Consider the following 10,727-nt stretch of genomic DNA (forward strand, 5'->3'; position numbering starts at 1 on the left):
ACCACTACACTATGAATTACTATGCAAACATTGAATACTATAACAGAATGCGACATACTATTTCTCGATACGACACTTCATAGTGGTATCACCGTGTAACCAGAGTCTCCTGGAGGGAGAGCGGGCATTGTGTGTATAGATCTATACGGGACAGACACTCCCACATCCTGACTGCTAGCTACAATCCCAGCCGAAAGGCCAAGGGGTGACAGAATGCTACCTCACTATTTATGACCTGGAGGGTCATCCGTTATTCAGCCGTCGATCAGCATGGTTACATACGAGTTCACATTCAAACCTTTAATTAACTAATTAAGAATTAAAGGTAAAAATAGACTTTTCGAGGCGTATTGTTCATTTAATACCACCTGGAGTCTACATATTTCTACATTAGACTCTCCGAGGCGTACTGTACATTTAGTACCACCTGGAGTCTGTATTTCATTAGTTTGTGATTTTGTCACATACTCGTTTAAGTAAACTAGATTTTTATACTAATAGTTTTCACTGGGGAAAAACCCTTACATTTACGAAAGAACAAACATACAAACAATTGGGTCTTAGTAGAAGACTACTTTTTACTAGGAAATATAGGATTTTCTAGGGAGTATACTATTTACAAACATTGAAATCAGTTACTACACTACTTTGTTGCAAACATTTTTATACAAGCAATGACACTAAATACTTATGAACTGACCAGCTTTATGCTGATAAACTCTTTCAAAATAACTTGTATTCTCAGGTCATCAGTAGACAGGTACAGATGAAGCTTTTGAGAAGATGGAGCACATACAAGACTCATCTTTTATTTTGATTATACTTTTGGTGTCTTACAAATTATACAGAACACGATTGTATTACAATTATTATATTAATGCAATGGATGTTGTTGCTTGTCTTTACTATTATGCATTGTTGTGATACTGTACATGACGTCCTCCACCCCAGAACGTTTCCGCCGTTCTTGGTTTTGGGGTGTGACAGATTGGTATCAGAGCACTGTTTATAGTGAATCAAGTATATCAACCCATAAAAGATATACGAACTATAAACACATCGGGATTAAAACACTCTGACCAAGAATATATACTTTTAAATAATAAAATATTTAACTAAGTATATATATACATCTATTCATACCAGGGTCAGTATCATACTAGAACAGAACAAAAGTATTATGATTGTTGGACATTACAATTAGGCTTAGAGACATATAGTCAAACCTAAGGGGATATAGCCTGATCAACTATATTTTCTGAGGAGTGACTAGCATGTGCCTAAGAATGATTGTAGTGTTGCAACAAGTCTAAAAACTTACCAACACTACTACAACAAGAGCATTAGAACATAACATAAACCTAAAATACTATAGGAGTATTTTCTGTTACTATAATTACTTATGTGCAAACAAAAAGGATCTTCATTAGTACGTCTATTAACTATTCTTTCCCCATTCTCGCGTAAATACTATGGCTAACTTAAGGGTTCGCCCAAGGGATGCCCGTCGCCAGTAGAGGATTATCTGCTCATCCTTTCTCTTCTTAAAAGAATAGCCTTTCTCTTCAGTATCTCTGTTTCACTTGTCTGCAAACATTCCTAACTTTGAAATTACTCTAACTAGACTTCTAAGCTGCCACATTTTCCCTTATGGTTTGATGTAAGACCTACTGTTAGGTCACTCTTCCTGAACTCATTTTACATCATTAATACCAGTAATATTGGCAGTTGTCTAATCTATGGGAAAGTCTGTACTTTTGCATTTCCCTATTCTATTGTTGTGACTCTATCTGATAGTTGGACTATGGCGATTTAGTCCATGAAACACGCTCATCATACCTACAATCGATTCTTACTATTATCATCATCTTTATGAACTTTCAGTAAAAGATGCCGCCTCGCAAGCGTCCAACCAGAAACACGCCTGAAAATCAAACTCCACCACCACCACCCCCTCCGCAGTTCGATGCAGTGATCTTTCAAGCAGTTGTGACTGCGGCTGTGACAGCCGCCATGGCCCAAGTAAACTCTGGTGGTGTTAGTGGAACGGGGACTGGCACCAACTCCATCCATGGTGAAATCCACCCACGTGCACGGGAGTGTACCTATAAAGATTTCATCAGCTGCAAACCTACATACTTCAATGGAACCGGAGGGATCATTGCACTCTCCCAATGGATCAAAAGAACAGAAGCAATCTTCGAGATGTGCTCATGCCCTGAGGGAAGCAAGATAAAATTTGCTGCTTGCACCTTCACCCAAAGGGCCCTGACGTGGTGGAATGGCCATGTCAAATCACTCTCACTAGTAACAGCCAACGCCATGGGCTGGGACACACTGAAGGACCTTATGACAAGGGATTACTGCCCGAGGGGCGAAATTCAGAAGCTCGAGGAGGAACTCTGGAACCTCAAAATGCAGGGTTCCGACATAGTGGCTTATACAGCCAGGTTCTGCGACCTGGTGGCTCTATGTCCTAACATGGTTCCCACCGAAAGCAAGAAAATTGAAAGATACATCTGGGATCTGGTACCCCCATATCGAGGGAACGTTCTAGCCTCACACCCTGCGACCTTTGAAAGTGCCAAGGAATTGGCCCAAAGGCTCATCGATCACGAGGTTCCTTCTACTCCATCAACAACTACAACCACTACCCCAGCACCAACCGACGCGACCGACAACAAAAGGAAGCGTGGGGACTGAAGGAAGGGTAAGTCAAATCAACCCTCTTCCAAGAACCAACAGACGGTGGCTGTCCATGCTGCCACTACTCTTGCTGCCCCTGTACCAGCCAAAACATATGCAGGGAATTACCCAAGTGCACCAAGTGCTCTTTCCATCATAACGGCCCCTGCCGTGAAATGCAGTGCACTAACTGCGACCGGAAGGGCCATACCGCCCGGTTTTGCAGAACACCACCCAAACCCACCACCCAAGTTCCCGGTACCGGAGTGAGTCAAGCCTGCTACGGGTGCGGCGAGACAGGGCACTTCAAAAGAAACTGTCCGAAAGCTGGGAATGCGGGAGGAACTGGAAGATTACTTGATATGGGCCACAATGAAGCCGTGGCAGACCCCACAGTAGTCACGGGTATGTTCCTTCTCGATAACTTTTATACTTGTATCCTATTTGATAGTGGGGCAGAAAGAAGCTTCGTAAACCAAAAATTTAAGCATTTACTTAAACAATCACCGCAAACGCTAAAAGAAACCTTCGTCGTAGAAATGGCTAACGGCAAGACAGAGAGTTCTAACGAGATTTACATAGGTTGTACCCTCACACTAGATAATCACTCGTTCCCAATCGACCTCATACCAGTATCGATCCATAGTTTCGACGTCATTATAGGCATGGACTGGTTGAGTCTCTATCGTACTGATATTCTGTGTTTCGACAAAGCAGTCTGTCTAAACCTAGCAAACAACGAAACCTTGTTAATCTACGGAGACAAACCCAGTACGAGCCTTCGTATCATCTCAAGTATTCAAGCCCAGAAGTACTTGCGTAAGGAATATCGTGCATTCCTTGCACACATTGTCGACACGAGCCAGAAAACAAAAGACCTAAAAGACCTCCCCGTAGTACGCGACTTCCCCGATGTCTCTCCGGAGGAACTCCCAGGATTCCCCCCGCAACGTCAAGTCAAGTTCCGAATCGACTTAGTTCCAGGAGCTACCCCTGTATCCAAATCGCCCTATCGTCTAGCACCTGCTGAGATGCAAGAACTATCCAGTCAACTTAACGAGTTGCTCAGCAAGGGCTTTATAAGACCAAGCTTCTCACTCTGGGGGGCACTGGTCTTATTTGTGAAGAAGTAAGACGGATCGTTCCGTATGTGCATTGATTACAGGGAACTCAACAAGCTCACAATCAAAAATCATTACCCTCTTCCGCGCATAGACGATTTATTTGATCAACTGCAAGGGGCGATCTACTTTTCCAAGATTGATCTGAGGTCCGGGTATCACCAGTTACGAGTGCTAGAGGAGGATGTCCCGAAGACAGCCTTCCGAACTCGTTACGGACACTACGAGTTTGTAGTGATGCCATTCGGATTGACCAATGTGCCCGCAGTATTCATGGACTTAATGAATAGGGTATGCCGTCCTTACTTGGATCAGTTCATCATCGTTTTCATCGATGACATACTTATCTATTCTCGAAGTAAAGAGGAGCATAGCGATCATTTACGACAAGTCCTAGGAACCTTACGATCGGAGAAGCTTTATGCAAAGTTCTCTAAATGCGAATTTTGGATCCGAAGAGTCGAATTCTTAGGACACGTGGTTAGCGAAGAAGGAATCCACATGGACCCATCCAAAATTAAGGCTATTGAGAACTGGTCAGCACCAAGGATGCCTACAGAAATCCGTCAATTTCTAGGCCTCGCTGGCTACTACTGCAGGTTCATTCAAAACTTCTCTCGAATCGCGAAACCCCTTACGACATTGACCCAGAAAGGCGTGGCCTTTGACTGGGAAGAGAAGCAAGATAAGGCATTCCAAACCCTGAAGCGAGCCTTATGCACCGCACCGGTACTGTCCCTCCCCGAAGGGATAGAAGACTTCGTGGTATACTGCAATGCATCCAACCAGGGGCTCGGCTGTGTTCCGATGCAACGAGGTAAGGTCATCGCTTACGCCTCAAGACAACTGAAGACACACGAGGTCAACTACACTACACACGATCTCGAATTAGGGGCAGTTGTGTTTGCCCTAAAGATCTTGAGACACTACTTGTATGGTACGAAGAGCACTATCTTTACAGACCACAAAAGCCTACAACACATATTCAACCAGAAGGAGCTCAATATGAGACAACGACGGTGGGTCGAGCTACTCAATGACTACGAATGCGAAATTCATTATCATCCGGGTAAAGCCAACGTGGTAGCAGACGCCCTAAGTCGGAAAGAATATTCAGGTCGAAGAGTCAAGTCATTAACGATGACTATCCATTCGCATCTACCCGCACAAATTAAGGAGGCTCAGCTTGAAGCCTTGAAACCTGAAAATGTAGCGGGAGAATCCCTGCGAGGAATGGATAAGAACCTGGAAGTCAAGGGTTACGGAGCCTTATATCTCATGGACCGGATCTGGACCCCGAAACACGGTGGCTTCAGAGACCTGGTCATGAGGGAAGCACATAACACTCGATATTCCGTCCACCCAGGTTCAGATAAGATGTATCTGGATCTCAAAAAGTCATACTGGTGACCTAACATGAAAGCAGAAATTGCTACCTTCGTGAGTAAATGCCTTACTTGCGCAAAGGTTAAGGTCGAATACCAGAAACCATCAGGTTTACTTCAGCATCCAGAGATACCTGAATGGAAGTGGGAGCAGATCACTATGGACTTCATAACCAAGCTACCCAAGACAACGGGTGGACTTGATACCATATGTGTCATCGTCGACAGATTGACCAAGTCCGCACACTTCCTGCCTATCAAGGAAACAGACAAAATGGAGAAGCTCACGAGAACCTACATTAGGGAGATCGTATGACTGCATGGTATTCTTATGTCTATTATCTCCGATAGAGATAGTAGATTCACTTCGAGAATCTGGCAGTCACTACAAAGCTCCCTAGGAACGAGGCTGGACATGAGTACAGCCTACCATCCACAGACCGACGGACAAAGTGAGAGAACTATCCAAACCTTGGAAGATATGCTGCGAGCTTGTGTGATCGACTTTGGGAAGGCATTGGATACTCACTTACCCCTCGTTGAATTCTCTTACAACAACAGTTATCACACGAGCATCAAGGCTGCTCCATTTGAAGCCCTCTACGGCCGGAAGTGCAGATCCCCTCTATGTTGGGCTGAGGTGGGTGACACTCAGTTAGCTAAAGGACGAGTTCCTGACAGCACTCTCACGGGCCCGGAAATCATTCGAGAAACAACAGAGAAGATCGTTCAGATTCATGAACGATTGAAAGCCTCTAGAGACCGACAGTAAAGCTACGCAGACAAAAGGAGGAAACCTTTGGAATTCTAGGTGGGAGACCGAGTCCTTTTGAAAGTCTCACCCTGGAAGGGATTGATACGCTTCGGAAAGCGTGGAAAGCTAAATCCAAGATACATAGGGCCTTTCGAGATTCTCGCTAGAATCGGCCCCGTAGCTTACAATCTCAACTTACCCCGCGAACTTAGTAATGTACATCCTACCTTCCACGTCTCGAACTTGAAAAAGTGCCTATCCGATGAGACTCTTGTAATTCCACTCGACGAGATCGAGATCAACGAGAGCCTCAACTTCGTGGAAGAACCTGTAGAGATCATGGACCGAGAGGTCAAACGAACGAAACAAAGCCGCATCCCAATCGTGACGGTTCGCTGGAACGCCAAGCGAGGACCGGAATTCACATGGGAGCGTGAGGATAAAATGAAACTTAAATATCCTCATCTTTTTACTTAGTTGTATTGTAATAACTTAGTTGCTTGAACTCTAATTTCGGGACGAAATTCCCTCTAACGGGGGGACGATGTGACAACCCGAAATTTTCATTTGTACAAACTCTACAGTCAAGCACTGCAAATAAAAGTCAAATTCATTTCAGTACATTTTTGGCCGGTTTTAAGTCCGTTTGGGTGTTTTTGTTTTATATTCGTCAAACGAACAAATAAAAGGAAGTATCTTCTAGGAGTGATGTGTAACAATTAAACAAACAACACATTAATTAGGTGTTTACGGCCAAACATGAGGAGTTTGGGCCGTAAACTCCCTTTTGACCATGAACTCATGCTTAAGGCATGAGTTTACCCTTCATTCCCTCACTTTACACTTCCAAGCTCAAGAACACCCAACTTTTCTTTCAAGTATCATATCACATTTCTTGAAATCTTCCAAAAATGTAAGTGTTTCTTCCCTAGATTTGTTGATATAACACTTTTTCTAGTGTTTATACACGATTTCATCCATGAAATCTTGTCTTTTTCATAGATCTTCAAGTGTTCTTCAAAACACCAAGAACACCAAGAACACACACTAGTGTTCTTGGGCCCTAAACACTCTTACAAGCTTCCTATAAGTAAGTACACTGCTCCCAACTGGTTATATGCTTAGTATACTTGCTAAACCATTGGAAAACATCAAAAATCCCCAAGAACACATGTGTTTACAGTCAAGGGATCTCCTTGAACCGTAAACACCTTCAAGTGGTGCATAAGTGCCACCAACACCTCCTAGGGCTTGGATATTGGACTAGAACCTTGCATGCGTGAACTAAAGACCCCAAAACACGAAATGGTAGGAGTGACCATGAGTTTACGGCCGTATACTCATGGGTTTACGACCGTAAACTCCAAGGGAGTGGTCCAAGGACCGTAAACTCCAAAGATGAGCCATTTTGAGCCCTAGTCCCTTCCTAAGCCTTGAATACAAACCTAGAACACTTCCTTGAGGGGTATAAGACCTTAAATAACACAATGGTACAATTTACCATGAGTTTACGGCCGGTAACTCATGAGGGAAATGACCAAAAACCGTAAACACATGTAGGGTTACCAAATGAGAAGTAAACTCCAATGTGAGGCCATACTCTCCTTAGATGCAACCCTTTAGCACTCCTAACACTTGAAACAAAGTGTTTCCATGTATTAGGATGTCTTTACTTGATTAATTAGTTGTTAAATGACTAATTAGGTACATTTATGTATCACTACATGTTACATAGGATCCGTGTGTGTGTTCAAGTCCTCACTTGGCACTTAGCATCCTATCCGGCACTTCCATCCAAACCACTCACTGCAGGTGAGTTCATACCCCTTAATCAACCTTTTAAATGATTTTAAGTGCTTTTATGGGGGGGAATACAAGTTGAACATTTCTAGTTATTGCTTTAATCACATGTGATTAATAACTAGAACAAACAGAAAGATTTACTACTACTTTCAAATTGCTATCAAACTTATGGATTTTCAAGTATTACAAACCTTTTATTTAACTCTTTAAATGTTAAAATTGCTTTTAAACTCTTTTAAACTTTCATTATTTTCAAACTCATATCTACACCCATATATTTATATAAGTAAGACTTGAAGGACTTACGACTGATAGCTCACCTTATTTCCTGTTCCTTGTTTGGTTGTGGACTTAGGGTATCTTGTTATTTGTCCGAATGTCGTTGAATTCTTAGTTATATATCATATATATATATATATATATATATATATATATATATATATATATATATATATATATATATATATATATATATGTGTGTGTGTGTGTGTGTGTTGGATATAAAAGCTTTCACTTCAGTTCAGTACCTTTGTGTATCAAAGGCATGCAAACAACCATTACTATTTAACTATAATAGGTATAGTTAAGGAATTACTACTCACTACTACTATTACTCATACTAGAGACAGTACATTTATGAGTCACTACATAAGTACTATAATGAGTAACAATATATGTTATACAGTATACAAGAGAACATACTATACACTATACAAGAGAACATACTATACACTATACAAAGGAACTTACTATATACTAGAAAGGAGAATACACCACTACATTATGAATTACTATACAAACATTGAATACTATAACAGAATGTAACATACTATTTCTCGATATGACAGTTCGTAGTGGTATCACCGTGTAACCAGAGTCTCCTGGAGGGAGAGCGGGCATTGTGTGTATAGATCTATACGGGACAGACACTCCCACATCCTGACTGCTAGCTACAGTCCCAGCCGAAAGGCCAAGGGGTGACAGAATGCTACCTCACTATTTATGACCTGGAGGGTCATCCGTTATTCAACCGTCGATCAACACGGTTACATACGAGTTCACATTCAAACCTTTAATTAACTAATTAAGAATTAAAGGTAAAAATAGACTTTTCGAGGCGTATTGTTCATTTAATACCACCTGGAGTCTACATATTTCTACTTTACACTCTCCGAGGTGTACTGTACATTTAGTACCACCTGGAGTCTGTATTTCATTAATTTGTGACTTTGTCACATACTCGTTTAAGTAAACTATATTTTTATACTAATAGTTCTCACTAGGGAAAAACCCTTACATTTACGAAAGAACAAACATACAAACAATTGGGTCTTGGTAGAAGACTACTTTTTACTGGGAAATATAGGATTTTCTAGGGAGTATACTATTTACAAACATTGAAATCAGTTACGACACTACTTTGTTTCAAACAAATTTTATACAAGCAATGACACTAAATACTTATGAACTGACCAGCTTTATGCTGATAAACTCTTTCAAAATAACTTGTATTCTCAGGTCATCAGTAGACAGGTACAGATGAAGCTTTTGAGAAGATGGAGCACATACAAGACTCATCTTTTATTTTTGATGATACTTTTGGTGTCTTACAAATTATACATACATGCTTGTATTACAACTATTATATTAATGTAATGGATGTTGTTGCTTGTCTTTACAATTATGCATTGTTGTGATACTGTACATGACGTCCTCCACCCCAGAACGTTTCCGCCGTTCTTGGTTTTGGGGTGTGACATTGTGTGTCGATTCTTCCAATAGTATGGATAAGGCTACTTGTGGCATTGTCGTCTTGGACATGTCAACAAGAAACGCATAGCCAAACTCCAAAAGGATGGAGTGTTGGAGTCATTCGACCTTAAGGACGATGACATGTGCGAATCTTGTTTACTTGGAAACATGACCAAGTCATCCTTCACTGGCACTTGTGAAAGGGGTGAGGGTTTATTGGATCTCATACACACCGATGTGTTTGGGCCCTTTAGATCCACCACAAGGGATGCGAATCTCTTCTATGTGACTTTCACCGACGATTATAGCAGATATGGGTATATCTACTTAATCAAGCACAAGTCGAAAACCTTTGAAAAGTTCAAAGAGTTTAAACAAGAAGTAGAAAATCAATTAGGTAGGAAAATCAAGATGTTTCGATCCGATCGAGGAGGAGAGTACCTAAGTCTTGAATTCCACGACTACCTCAAGGAATGTGGAATAGTTTCGCAATTAACGCCACCTAGGACACCACAGTTGAACGGTGTAGCTGAGAGGCGTAATCGAGCCTTGCTAGACATGGTTTGTTCCATGATGAATCGTGCTTCACTACCTATCTCATTATGAGGTATGCCTTAGAGACTGCCGCCCATATCCTTAACTTAGTCCCTACGAAGAAGGTTGCCAAAACACCTCACGAGATGTGGATAGGGAAGGCTTCCTCGTTAGCACATATCAAGGTTTGGGGTTGCGAGGCTTTCGTAAGACGAGAGACTCACGACAAGCTAGAACCTCGTAGTGAGCGGTGTATTTTCATTGGCTACCCGCAGAAGTCCTTTGGATATCTCTTCTATAGACCTAGTGACAATATTGTCTTCGTTGTGAGGAGAGGGGTTTTCCGAGAAAGAGAACTCATAAGCCAAGGGGACAGTGGAAGGCAAATCGATCTTGAAGAGATTCAAGAGTCGTGTGATGAAGAAACCTCCAACGTTGGCGTTCAACCCGAGGAGGAAACTCCAGTTGAACCGATTGACGAGTCCTTACCTCTTCGACGTTCCGATAGAGTTAGGGTTCAACACCAGTTTTATGGTTTTCATATTACTACCGAAGGGGATACGTTCATTAGTGATAGTATACTAGTGAATTTGGATGAACCTAACAACTATAAGGAAGCCATGGCAGGCCCAGAGTCTGAGAAGTGGAAAGAGGCAATGGACAGCGAGATTCAGTCCATGTATGACAACCAAG

This window comes from Lactuca virosa, chromosome 7, assembly GCF_052849685.1.
Source record: "Lactuca virosa cultivar CGN04683 chromosome 7, Lactuca_virosa_CGN04683_v6, whole genome shotgun sequence".
Lineage (NCBI taxonomy): Eukaryota > Viridiplantae > Streptophyta > Magnoliopsida > Asterales > Asteraceae > Lactuca > Lactuca virosa.